Genomic DNA, 13281 nt, shown 5'->3' on the forward strand with positions numbered 1-13281 from the left:
TGCCGGAGTTCTTCACCGCCGCCGGAGGCACGGTTCCCTCCCCGCCGTAGAAGATGCCGTCGTGGAAGGATGGAGAGGAGAGCAGCGATGAGGAGGAGCTGCTCGGCATGGATCTGGAGCAGCACTGGGCACTACAAGAAATATGTCAACTTGTGACCACCACTATTGGTCACTGAATGGTCACAAATTTCCATTTGTGACCTTTTTGTGACCAAAAACATAAGGTCAAAAGCTGGCCGTCGTAAACTGACTATAGCGACATTTCTTCTGGAATGGTCGTAGACGTTTATGACCAAAATACATCTACTGTGGCGTTTTGGTCACTAGCAACCTCCCCAGGCCACGTAGGCATCCAGCGTGGCAAGCTGATGTGGCACAAGATTCAGCCCGGTCTGATTAGGTGTTTTACATGGGTTGAGCCCATTAATTCAACCTTTTATTATTTTTTTCCTTGGTAATTCTGGTCGGCTTCATTGGCCAAGCCCAACGTTGTAGCCTTTTTTATTGTTGGCCCGTGACCTTTTATTATTTATTGCTTTTCTATTTTCAGCCATTATATATTCAAGCTGGTCCCACTAGTCAGATGGTTCCCACTTGTCATGATCATCTCTCAAATTGGTCCCACATGTCAGAAATGTACAAATTTGACAGATTATTTTCATAAGTGGACCCATTGGTCAAGTTTCCATTTCACAAGTTTTCAGATCACATACATAATCAAAAAGAACACATAAATTTCATCAAATATACCACTAAATAAATCTATTACAATCTTTACAACACATATATGCTAACAATATGCTACTCTTCACTAAGTAGAACTTGACGGCTTCACACTTCACGGCTTCACACTTGCTTCACACTTCACACTTGAGCATCTGTAAAAGAGGAACAACCACAAATTTAAATCTCAATTGCAGTATAGGCCATATGCAGAAGCAGTTCAAAGTTGAAACAACATCAATTAAACACACGCGCACAGAAACATAGGAGTCAAAATGCAGTATAGGACCAGGACAAGGAACCTCCTGTTATCAAATCAACACACAGCTTGTAGCAAAACAGTAATAGAATACATTATAACGAGAGCATCATGCTGGAAAGAAACAGCACAGAAACATGTGGATATCTCATGTGAGCATCATGCTGTGGTTTTATTAAACAATGATACAGCAACAGAATACAATATCTTCAATGCAAATTATGGTACTTGTAGCAAAACAGTTTGAAACAACAACTACACAATACATTATAACGAGAGTAGGCTTGAATCAAACATTGACAGATTGCTGCTAGTGCATACTACTATGATTCACACTAGAGCAAATTTTCAGAACAAATAATGAAAATTGTGCAAATGCTCAAGAACTGGTACTTGCTGTACCAGGAATAGGTACTTGCATACTAAAGTTTTCAGAAGAACAAATAACTGAAGCAATTATTCATGAACATGCGTATTAAAGGAACAAGAACAGAAAATTTTCAGTAGCACTTGTCATTGGAATTCAGAAGCATTTATCACACAAATTCAGAACTGGAGGTAAGTGATGAGGCAGCAACGGAATAATGACCTCCTGCCAGCTCTCAAGTGGAAGATGATCCATAGACAAGCAAAGTGCCAAGATTCTGGAAGAACAAAAAAATCAGTATAATTAATTAGATTCTGCTGCTAAGTGCCAAGTCTCAAGGAGGCCACCACACGGGAGCAGTCCTGAGAAGGAACAAAAAAATTATCAGTAACATGGTTTGGTTTACTATGCCAACCAAGTATCTCATATAACTGAGTATACTTCTATGGAAACTAAGCTCTTGTTTGACAAGTCCCAGCACCTGCTATGCTAGAAAATCAAGGAATTTGTGCAAACGCCACATAGCGCTGTTGCAACTTCTTACTACCATATTTAAAATCCAATGAGTTATTAATCAAAACTAAACCATTTCATCAAAGAAAAGTGGAAACATTAATTAAAGTAGCCTGTGTGGTTATTATACAAATTACAGTCACCTACTTCATTAAGGAAATTACCGTTCTGCTCTGAATAGTATGCGCTTTAGAATTCCTATTTCCAAATATCTCTGTCAGCGTACTAATCACCCATTAGTGCAATAGGTACTCGTTGGTCCAGATTTTGCCTTGGATTAAAGGTGATATAAGGAGGAAACATTGCGCAGGCACATGACAGTAGATGACTTAATTAGGTAGTACTAAAATGACTTGCAACACACAACAAGATTTGCACGAACAGGTAAAACCTAGCAAGTACTTGTACTGGGATGCTGTCCATCCAACAGAGACAACAGGATAGCAGTACACAAAAACATAACCATGTATTCAGGCTAAGCAAATCTTGACAGCAAACAACAGCCATGGTGATATGGGATGCATCAATGCTTAGGGGATTAAATCATCATATTATTAGCTAGGGAACCATCAGTATCATAGAGAGCACATATATGAGCCGAAAGCTAATTAACCGAAAGTAATGCCCAGCTAGACCAAAAGCTGGATTAGTCGAAAGCACATATATGAGCCGTGCCGTCGAGTCCCGCAGCCACCAACTCGCGCCGCTCGCCGCCGCGGTCACCACCTTCTTCGTCGATGCGGCGGTGCTGCCAGACCTGCAAAAAACAGAGGAGGTGTCTGGAATCAGGCGACGGAATCAGGCGAATGGACATCAGACTTGCCAACTAATTAACTATAGCATGCTACAAAAACATTTCATTAACAAATTTGATTCAGGAACTAGCTTATTGAGTATGACAAAAATGCTTAGAATAAAAATCATTTCAAGAAATGCTGCCGTAGCTAAAAAACAAATGCTGGAAAATAAAAATAACGTATTTAAAAATGAGGCTATAGCTGGGCGCATTGGACCGGAGCATATGGATGTGATCTAGTCAAAAAGACCAGACACAGGCTAGCCATCGCTAGCAACTACGTAGTACTAGCAAATGGTACATGCTTCACATGTGAGAATGTACACAATTTGATAACTGATGTTATGCTCCATGCTTAGCCATTAAGATACATGACCCCTAGTTACTAAAAAAACTCATTTCAAACACAAGAATAGAAGAAAGTTTGGGAGCATGCAGTTGGATTTGCTGTGGAGCATGTGTGTGTAATACGTACTAGCAACGAAATGAAGTGTCGATTGGAAAATTCCCCATCGACGGGTGAGAGCTGAGAGGATGATTTTGCATGGGAGGGAGTGGAGTGGTGAAAAGTGTACAGTGATGCTCATATTGCCGGCTTTGGCATAGCAGAATGCAAACTGAATAGCAAGTCATGAAGCTACTGGCGCCCACACACAGATAATGTGTATAGAAATGGTAGCTAGAAACTGACCCAGTACCATGTGAATGATATTTATAGATGATTCATGAAACGAATATGCCCCCCTGAATAGTTATTAACAGGACTTAAAAGTGTATAAGAATGGTTCAGCTTTCATTCTAAGATGTGTGCAACATTGCCATCCTTCAGAAGGAAGCTACATGGAGTCTCAAGGAAATTAAACCTGCAAAGAGGCCGTGATGGAGTCACGAGGAAAATGTGCAGAAAATACTACAACCACATTTCCTCATTTCACCATCACATATCCACATCCCCTGTGCAGGTGGAATTTGTCTTATCCATCTTCATAGTGGCTCCCTTACATGCCAACCACACTCGCACCAATAAACCTTGGCGCAAATATGACTGTAGCATATACTCTATACCACAGTAGCAATCAGTGGCAATCGTGCAACCAAGTTGAATAAACTGGAAACCCCTAAAAATTATCTGTAAATGGAACTAGTGATTGTCATAGGCTCCAACTTCTCCACATGTACACCTCAACTAATTCTACGAATTGCTGAACTAATGGCACGACTAAGTAAGGCCCAAACGAGGCTTCGATCCGAATTTGGGAGCAGTAAACTGCTGATTCCGAACGAGACGCGTGCACACATAGCTCAGTGGAATTGAGCTACGCAGGACTCAAATCCGCGCGACGGGAACAACTTATAACACTATGCAGATGCGGCGGGAAATTAAGAAACAGAGAACACCTAGGTGCTCCAGTGGCGAAAAGCAACGGCCAGGAACAGAATCGGATAATAGATCCTTGCATACAGCTAAGAAATAAAGTTGAGGTTCTCACGTTGTGGTCGAGGAACTTGAGGAGATCGAGCGGCACGGCGTGGTAGCGGTCGTAGACGGGGCCGACGATGGCCTTGACGGTCCCCTGACGTAGTCGACGTCGGGGCGGAGCGGGCCGGCGCCCTGCTTGGCGTACGCGTAGGCCGCGGCGACCAGCAAGACAGCCTGCGCGGCCGCCTGCTGCACGAACTCGAGCTACCTCAGCCTGGCCTCCTCCTCCTCGGGCGTCCTCTCCACCGTCACATCCTCCTACGCGCACGCCAACAAACCACAATCAGCACCAAATCAAGGAAGACGAAAAACTTTTTTGATCGAGTCGATTTCGCTGCTAGGGTTTCGAGGATTCGGTGGATGTATTTGGTGACGCGATCTTGTTCCCCATCACCGCCGCGGCGCCCCCTGCCTCCACCGAGAGGGCGGATACACACGCGCCCATCTCCACGGTGCAGCGAAGGATGGTGAGTCCGACGACGCGCGCAGTGGATGGGCGCGGGAGAGGGTGGAGCAGCGGCGCTTGGGGGTGGGGCTCGAGCTCCGCCGGAGGGAGGTGGCCGACGCACGCAAGAATGGAGATGGAGGTCGGGGGCGGGAGGGCGAGTGATTCTGACTTGGATTGGATCTGGGAGGGAGAAGGGGGCAGCGGCGGCTGGAGTGGGCGGGGATCTGAGTTAGGGTTTGGGTGGTTGGACTGCGGGTGGGACGAGGGATGAGAGGGTGAGGTGGGTGTGGGCCGTTGGATCTGTGAGTATCTGACGGTCTCTGATGCTTGATCCGCGTGAACATGTCCAGGACCAATCAGAAGGAAGTATAGGCTTTGATGATGTTATGACCATGTAAATTGGTCTTAATCGATTAACAATAAGCAAAGAACTATGAGTCAGCCAAATGATTTTGTCTAGAAATCATCCGCCTAGCTAGCCGCCCGATCTGCGCATTGGCTATCATTCGATCACATCAATATGTCACGACAGCACCGAGCATGAAAAAGCTCCATTGCAGCGTCGAGGAGATCCAACGCAGCACCATGACACTCGGCGGTAAGTTCCCTTCTCTTTTTATGACAATGTTTAAGTGCGGTTCCCTCAAATAACTAGAGGTAGTTTCATACTAGGTGGGATTTTCGACGATTCACTACGAAGCGGGTCAAATTTTAATTACAGCTGCCTCATAGTTTGCTCAAATGATTCCATATTTCGCACAAGTTTGCATCTTGGAATGGCAAACAATATTGCCTAAGGAAGTTTTCGTTTTCTTTGGAGGAAAGAACCATTTTTCATTTTCCGAGTGCCCAAAAGGAGGTTTTTTTGAAGGACCTCCAAAATAATTGTTGCAAAATTGGACCAAATCATTTTTCTAAAATACTAGGCCATATTTAATGCACAATTGACCAAATGGTTGGGTGTAAAAAGTTTTGATCCACCTCTGGTGAAAAAGACAAATTCCCGCCGATTCAGCTGGAAGCGGGTCAAATTTGAACTGTAGCTGCCTCGTAGTTTGCTCTTTATTTTTTCCAAAAATCATTTCTAGGTACATAAGTATCTTTTTAATCAGAGAAACACCAACAAAATTCCAAGATTCAACCACTAGCTAGGAACGGTCATTCCCGCCGTTTTGACCGCATTTTGAAACGGGCATAAAAAATTCAAAAAAAAATCAAAAAATAGGGAAACCTTCGCATTGTGTCATCATATGTGGCCAAGTTACTAGGAAAAATAACAAACTTGTAATATGGCAATTATTTTAAAAAAGTGTTCTCAGAAACGAGCTATCATGTGTGGAGATCAAGGGCTTTCAAGCCAAATGATCAATCTTATGGCCACATTCATGGCATAGTTTGTTCAAATGATCTCATATTGTGCACAAGGGTGCATATTGGAATGGCAAACAATGTTGCCTAAGGAAGTTTTCATTTTCATTGGACAAAAAAACCATTTTCCATTTTTCGAGTGCCCGGAAGGAGGTTTTTTTGTGAAGGAACTACCAAATAATTGTTGCAAAATTGGACCAAATCATTTTTCTAAAATACTAGGCCATATTTAATGCACAATTGACAAAATGGTTGGGTGTAAAAAGTTTTGATCCACCTCTGGTGAAAAAGACAAATTCCCGCCGATTCAGCTGGAAGCGGGTCAAATTTGAACTGTAGTTGCCTCGTAGTTTGCTCTTTATTTTTTCCAAAAATCATTTGTAGGTACATAAGTATCTTTTTAATCAGAGAAACACCAACAAAATTCCAAGATTCAACCACTAGCTAGGAACGGTCATTCCCGCCGTTTTGACCGCATTTTGAAACGGGCATAAAAAATTCAAAACAAATTGAAAATTGGGAAACATTCCCATTGTGTCATCATATGTGGCCAAGTTCCTAGGAAAAATAACAAACTTGTAATACGGCAATTATTTTAAAAAAGTGTTCTCAGAAATGAGCTATCATGTGTGGAGATCAATGGCTTTCAAGCCAAATGATCAATCTTATGGCCACATTCATGGCATAGTTTGTTCAAATGATCTCATATTGTGCACAAGGGTGCATATTGGAATGGCAAACAATGCTACCTAAGGAAGTTTTCATTTTCGTTGGACGAAAAAACCATTTTCCATTTTTCGAGTGCCCGGAAGGAGGTTTTTTTGTGAAGGAACTACCAAATAATTGTTGCCAAATTGGACCAAATCATTTTTCTAAAATACTAGGCCATATTTATTGCACAATTTACCAAATGGTTGGGTGTAAAAAGTTTTGATCCACCTCTGGTGAAAAAGACAAATTCCCGCCGATTCAGGTGGAAGCGGGTCAAATTTGAACTGTAGCTGCCTCGTAGTTTGCTCTTTATTTTTTCCAAAAATCATTTCTAGGTACATAAGTATCTTTTTAATCAGAGAAACACCAACAAAATTCCAAGATTCAACCACTAGCTAGGAACGGTCATTCCCGCCGTTTTGACCGCATTTTGAAACGGGCATAAAAAATTCAAAAAAATCAAAAAATTGGGAAACCTTCGCATTGTGTCATCATATGTGGCCAAGTTCCTAGGAAAAATAACAAACTTGTAATACGGCAATTATTTTAAAAAAGTGTTCTCAGAAACGAGCTATCATGTGTGGAGATCAATTGCTTTCAAGCCAAATGATCAATCTTATGGCCACATTCATGGCATAGTTTGTTCAAAGTATCTCATATTGTGCACAAGGGTGCATATTGGAATGGCAAACAATGTTGCCTAAGGAAGTTTTCATTTTCGTTGGACGAAAAAACCATTTTCCATTTTTCGAGTGCCCGAAAGGAGGTTTTTTTGTGAAGGAACTACCAAATAATTGTTGCAAAATTGGGCCAAATCATTTTTCTAAAATACTAGTCCATATTTAATGCACAATTGACCAAATGGTTGGGTGTACAAAATTTTGATCCACCTCTCGTGAAAAAGACAAATTCCCGCCGATTCAGTTGGAAGTGGGTCAAATTTGAACTGTAGCTGCCTTGTAGTTTGCTCTTTATTTTTTCCAAAAATAATTTCTAGGTACATAAGTATCTTTTTTATCAGAGAAACACCAATAAAATTCCAAGATTCAACCACTAGCTAGGAACGGTCATTCCCGCCGTTTTGACCGCATTTTGAAACGGGCATAAAAAATTCAAAAAAAATCAAAAAATTGGGAAACCTTCGCATTGTGTCATCATATGTGGCCAAGTTCCTAGGAAAAATAACAAACTTGTAATACGGCAATTATTTTAAAAAAGTGTTCTCAGAAATGAGCTATCATGTGTGGAGATCAATGGCTTTCAAGCCAAATGATCAATCTTATGGCCACATCCATGGAATAGTTTGTTCAAATGATCTCATATTGTGCACAAGGGTGCATATTGGAATGGCAAACAATGTTGCCTAAGTAAGTTTTCATTTTCTTTGGACGAAAAAACCATTTTCCATTTTTGAGTGCCCAAAAGGAGGTTTTTTGTGAAGGAACTACCAAATAATTGTTGCAAAATTGGACCAAATCATTTTTATAAAATACTAGGCCATATTTAATGCACAATTGACAAAATGGTTGGGTGTAAAATGTTTTTATCCACCTCTCGTGAAAAAGACAAATTTCCGCCGATTCAGATGGAAGCGGGTCAAATTTGAACTGCAACTGCCTCATAGTTTTCTATTTATTTTTTCCAAAAATCATTTCTAGTTACATAAGTACCTATTTAATCACAAATACATGGTTTGGTGGCGATACGTCGAGGTTTGGGTGGTGGCCGAGGGCCCCAACTCTAGAGCGCGTAAACTCGCATGCCCGCCGCGTGGTCACCGCGTGACTGTGGTGTTGCCATGTGTTCTGGGCGGCCTAGGCATGTCTAGTGGGTTGGACACTCCCCAGGTAGGTGCTAGGAAGAAAATTACAACATAAGATTCTCACAAGGAGACCGATCGATGCTCAAACATGAATTAGCAGCCAAGTGTTTGATTAGCGGTACGGGAAATGTACATGGCTAATGGGCGTGAGTTTTGGCTGAGGATGATCAGTTACTAAGGAGACCGTCTTCACAAATTTTCAGCTCAAAAGGAGGAGCCTAGGTGGTACTTGCTTTGCAAACTACCACACTGGACATGACTACGAATGTTGAAGCTCGGCTCAAAATAATAAATGGATTGAGCTGGCATATGGTGGAGGATGGTTATTTGGGCATAGGAAAGCACTGTAGAAAATGGATACTATTTGGACATGCCAAAGTAGTACTTCCTTCACAATGCTCTTCTATGGACAGAAACTTGGGAAAACTAGTGAGAGAGATTGGATGAATGAAATGAGCTCAAAATTGGTGTAAGTAAGTTACTTGGGTATGGTCATGCGCTGGTAAATTTTCAGATCATTTCGGTAAGCCTAGCTAGTACTTACTTCACAAAGCTTCTCTCGAGGTAGAAACTTTGGAAATTTCCCGAGAAATATTTACTAGGAAAATTGAGCTGAAAATTATCATGTGGCAATGATTTTGGTATGGAAGAGTGCCCGAAAAGTTTGAGGGTAATAGGAGGGGTCTATATAACACTTGCTTTGCAACGTGCCAATTTGGCCATAAATATAAATTGAACCTGGGCTCACATAGATGATTTGACTGAGCTGCAATTTGGAGGAGGGTGATAATTTCGGCATATGAAGGAACTGTATAAATTTCATGTCATTTAGAGATATAAAAAAGGTACTTCCTTCATAATGCTTCTAGGTGGACAAAAACTTTGGAAATTTGCCGAAGAAGATTTGCTAGGAAAATGGAGCTGAATTTTGTCATGCGGTAATGATTTGGATAGGAAAGAGTGCCCAAAAATTCCGAGGGCAATCAAGAATATATAAATAGCACTTCCTTCATAAAGTGTTGTTGTGAACAGAATAGGAAAATGAATATTGTTGAATTAGTTTTGAACTAGGCAAGGAAGGAATTTTACATATTTGATGAAGATATGCCCCAAAGAATTTATGAGATTTTTTTGGGAATTTTGGGAATGATAGAAATATAGGTTGCTTCACAACCTAGGGCAAAAACTGCCACATGGACATGACACGTAGGCAAAACTGATGAGATGGCGCCTAGTCATCACAACCCACCACAATCTACAAGGCTATGACCATCTATATTGGTCATTAACAACTAGAAATAAGGCAGCGGACTAGCACTGTTTGCTTTGTGACCATTTCGTGTAAGGAAATTACGACCTTTCTGACCAAAATGGTCGCAATGGTTTAGGGTTTGGAGCCCTCTGAACAGCTTTTGACCAATTGGTCTAAAATGGTCATAAATTTATGACCAATTCTTCGAGGGTCACTGACAGAAGGTCATAAGTTGACATATTTCTTGTAGTGGGGTAAGATATCTGCTTTGCACCTAGGGTTAGGGTTAGGGTTCAAGTGTTCTTCGATTTGAGACCATGTTTGGAGCAGGCGCAGTTCCTATCTTTCATCTGAGACCATGTTTGGAGCAGTTCCTATCTTTTCTGCGGTTCACTAGTGTGCTACAATGCAGGCAAACCCTGGCACCACTATAGATGCATCCTTCTGTGGTAGAGTTGCAGATGCAAGCATCACATGTAGACTGCACTTGGCCCCATGCATGAAATATGTTGCATTTGAAGGAAGGGACACTGGGAGGAGGTTCTATGGATGTGATGTTCCTCAGGTCAGTAAATTCAGTGGTAGTTAGTTTGCAGATTCAGTTAATTGTGTTAATGGTAGTTAGTCTGCAGTAAATTCAGTTAATTTGGGCTATCTGTAGTTGCAACAATGAAATGTTAGTTTGTATGCAGTAAATTTGCACTGTTTCGAGTAAATTTGGTAGTTAGTATGTAGTAAATTTGGACTGTCTGTAGTTGCTGTCAGTAAATTCAGTTAATTGTGTTAGTGCTAGTTAGTCTGCAGTAAATTCAGTAAATTCAGTCATTTTGGACTGTCTGTAGTTGATGAAACATGTTTTTAACAGTGATTTTGCAAGCATCAGTTTGTGTCAGTAAATTGAGTAATTGAAACATGTTTAGGACATTGATTTGAACTTGAAGTTTCCTGAATGTCTATTGTATCTGCAAGTATGACTGAATCACTGGATATCTCATCTATTTTATTTTTGAAGTTAGCATCTTTATTTTCTAATACTTGATGCAGGATGATATTGACTGTGGAGTTGCTCAGTGGGTTGATGCCCCATGGCCTTCTATTCTGCAAAGATGTTTGGAGAAGATATGGGAGATGTTTCATGAGGAGAATTGTGGCAGAGTGATTGACCATGCTAAGTATAAGAAAGAGTTGGACAAGGTGAACAAGTAGTTGGATACACTTGGGGATCAGTACAGTTAGTTGGTTGAGTAAGTCACCAAGATGTTTGATTGGGAAGATCAGAACAACAGGGTCATGAGTGATGAAGAGTTCAAGCAGAAGCAGATGGATGTGGAAAAGGACATGGAGAAGCTAGCTATCAGCAAGGAGAAGGATATTGCTGACTTTGGCAAGATGAAGCAGATGGAGAAGCAGGCTCAGGAGCTAAAGGAGATGAAGTGCATTCTTAGGTCTCAGGGGGAGATCATTAGGAACACAAGGAAGGAGAGGGATGAGATGAAGAAAGAGAGGGACTGGCTGATAGAGGAGAAGAAGAAGCTGGAGTTTCTGGTGGGTGATCTTATGAAAGCTGGTCATGGCAACAAGGACAAGCTTGCCAAGATCAAGTCAATCCTTGATGAGCGAACAATGTTGTTCATCACCTCAGTTATGTTAAGCTAATATGTGGCCTTGGAACAATATAGCTGGCCTTGGGGTTGTATATTTTGGGAATCCCCTAGTTATGTAATGACTGTGATGTTTATCTGCAAAACTACCTCCAGTTAATTTATGTAATGTATGTAATGACTAGCTGCAAAACTACCCCAGTTATGTAATGTTGTTAGCTTTCTATAGTAAGAGCTATGCTATTATGAATCTGCTTCTTTGGACTACATGATGAATGGTTAAGACCAACTGGGCATGGCCAAATTGGGCAAATGCTTACATGATGTAAATTGTTGATCACATAAAGCACAAAGATATGCATTTAACCTATAGGGTACAGAATCCTAATAATCCAAAAATATGCATAGTGCACTCACCATCTAGGATTTATTACATTGCACTCATCAACTGATTTGATACATAGATAGATAGCAAGGTAGATCTAGGAGCAGTGAAACTTAACATATCATTCATCTGGGTACAGAATCCTACTCCACCTCATCCTAGTAACCTGAAAAGGATGGAAATTGGCCCTCCTCCTTGCCCAGTAGATGATATCATCATCAGTAGGGTTGGAGCCAACTGGGAATGCCTACACGAACTGCTCCATGTCTTTGCGGTTGTGTGCTGCAAGGATCCTCTGAGCTAGTTGCCTTCTCTCCCTCCTTCTTGCCTCTCTACGCCTGGCCCTGGGCACCTGTTCTTCTTCATTGACAACCTCTCCAAGATCCATCTCTCAAAGGGTTTGCTCTGGCGGCTGGGGGAGGAGAAGTGATTGTGTTTGGGTTTGAATGTTGTGTGTGGCAATTGGGGGGGTGCCTTATATAGTAGAAATGGTGGCTGGTAGGTAGGAAATAGATTAATGGTGTTAGGTAGGCTTTTAATTGGCTAAGAAACCAAGTCCAACTTTCCTTGTCCTCCTTAATTGGCTTTGAATTTTAACTAAACTGAATTTTAACCCAAGCCAACTAAAACAATCATTTAGGCTTTAGGGTGGCTTGGGCTCGACAAAGCCACCCTAAACCATAAGATTCATCATCCATACAAGTTCTCAAACTTAGCATGGTAACACAAACAAGTTCTCAAGCATAGTTCACACATAGCAGTTCTCAGGCTAAATACTGATTACACATAGCAGTTCACACATAGCAGTTCTCAGGCATAGTTTCTAAAATTTAGAAATACTTAAGGCAGGCGGTTCAAAAGACAACAGCCAAATTGTGCACTGACTAGTTGCCACTGGCATAAAAGTAACCCCTCATCCTGGTGCTCTGGAACCTCTTCCTTTTAGACCCTACTGTTGCTCCCTCTATTGTAGTTGCAGCCCTAGGTGCCATGTAGGGCCTTCCACCTCTCCTGCTGGCTGCATTGCTTGAACCTGAAGCTCTTGTGGCAGCCTGGGAAGGAGTAGTAGAAGTATCACTAGTGATGCTTGCCCTTCTAGAAGCAGTAGTTGTTCTTCTTGGCCTTGTAGAAGTAGCAGGCTGGGCAGGACCAGTAGAAGCAGCAGGCTGGGCAAGACCAGTAGAAGCAGCAGTTGATTTTCTTCCCCTAGTAGATGTAGCAGGCTGGGAATGACCAGTAGCAGTTGATTTTCTTCCCCTGGTAGATGTAGCAGGCTGGGAATGAACAGTAGCAGTTGTTCTTCTAACCCTAGTAGATGCAGCAGGTGGTGCACTGGTTGCAGGCTGTGCAGTAGCAATAGAACTTCCCCCAGCTCCATGGTAGTGAGTTCTGGTTGTCTAAGAAAGCACACATCATAGCCCAACAATTAGGATGAATCAAATGATTAAAACAATGACAATAGTGTGCATATTCCATACCTTGTGCTTGTCCTTTCTTGCCTGAAGATGAGGCTTCAAGGGCTGAGGGCAGTAGGTGTACCTATGTTTCTGCATATT

General features: G+C 41.7%; 2 pseudogenes; one reads left to right on the top strand and one right to left on the bottom strand.

The window, feature by feature from the left end:
* Nucleotides 1–2508: 2508 nt before the first annotated feature.
* LOC147958479 (REF/SRPP-like protein OsI_017815 pseudogene) lies at nt 2509–4583 on the bottom strand (annotated as a pseudogene).
* A 6284-nt stretch (nt 4584–10867) lies between these two features.
* On the top strand, nt 10868–11395 carry LOC147958480 (uncharacterized; annotated as a pseudogene).
* The last annotated feature ends 1886 nt before the right edge of the window (nt 11396–13281 follow it).

Source organism: Triticum urartu, chromosome 7A (genome assembly GCF_056163025.1).
Source record: "Triticum urartu cultivar PI428250 chromosome 7A, HENAU_Tu73, whole genome shotgun sequence".
Taxonomy (NCBI): domain Eukaryota; kingdom Viridiplantae; phylum Streptophyta; class Magnoliopsida; order Poales; family Poaceae; genus Triticum; species Triticum urartu.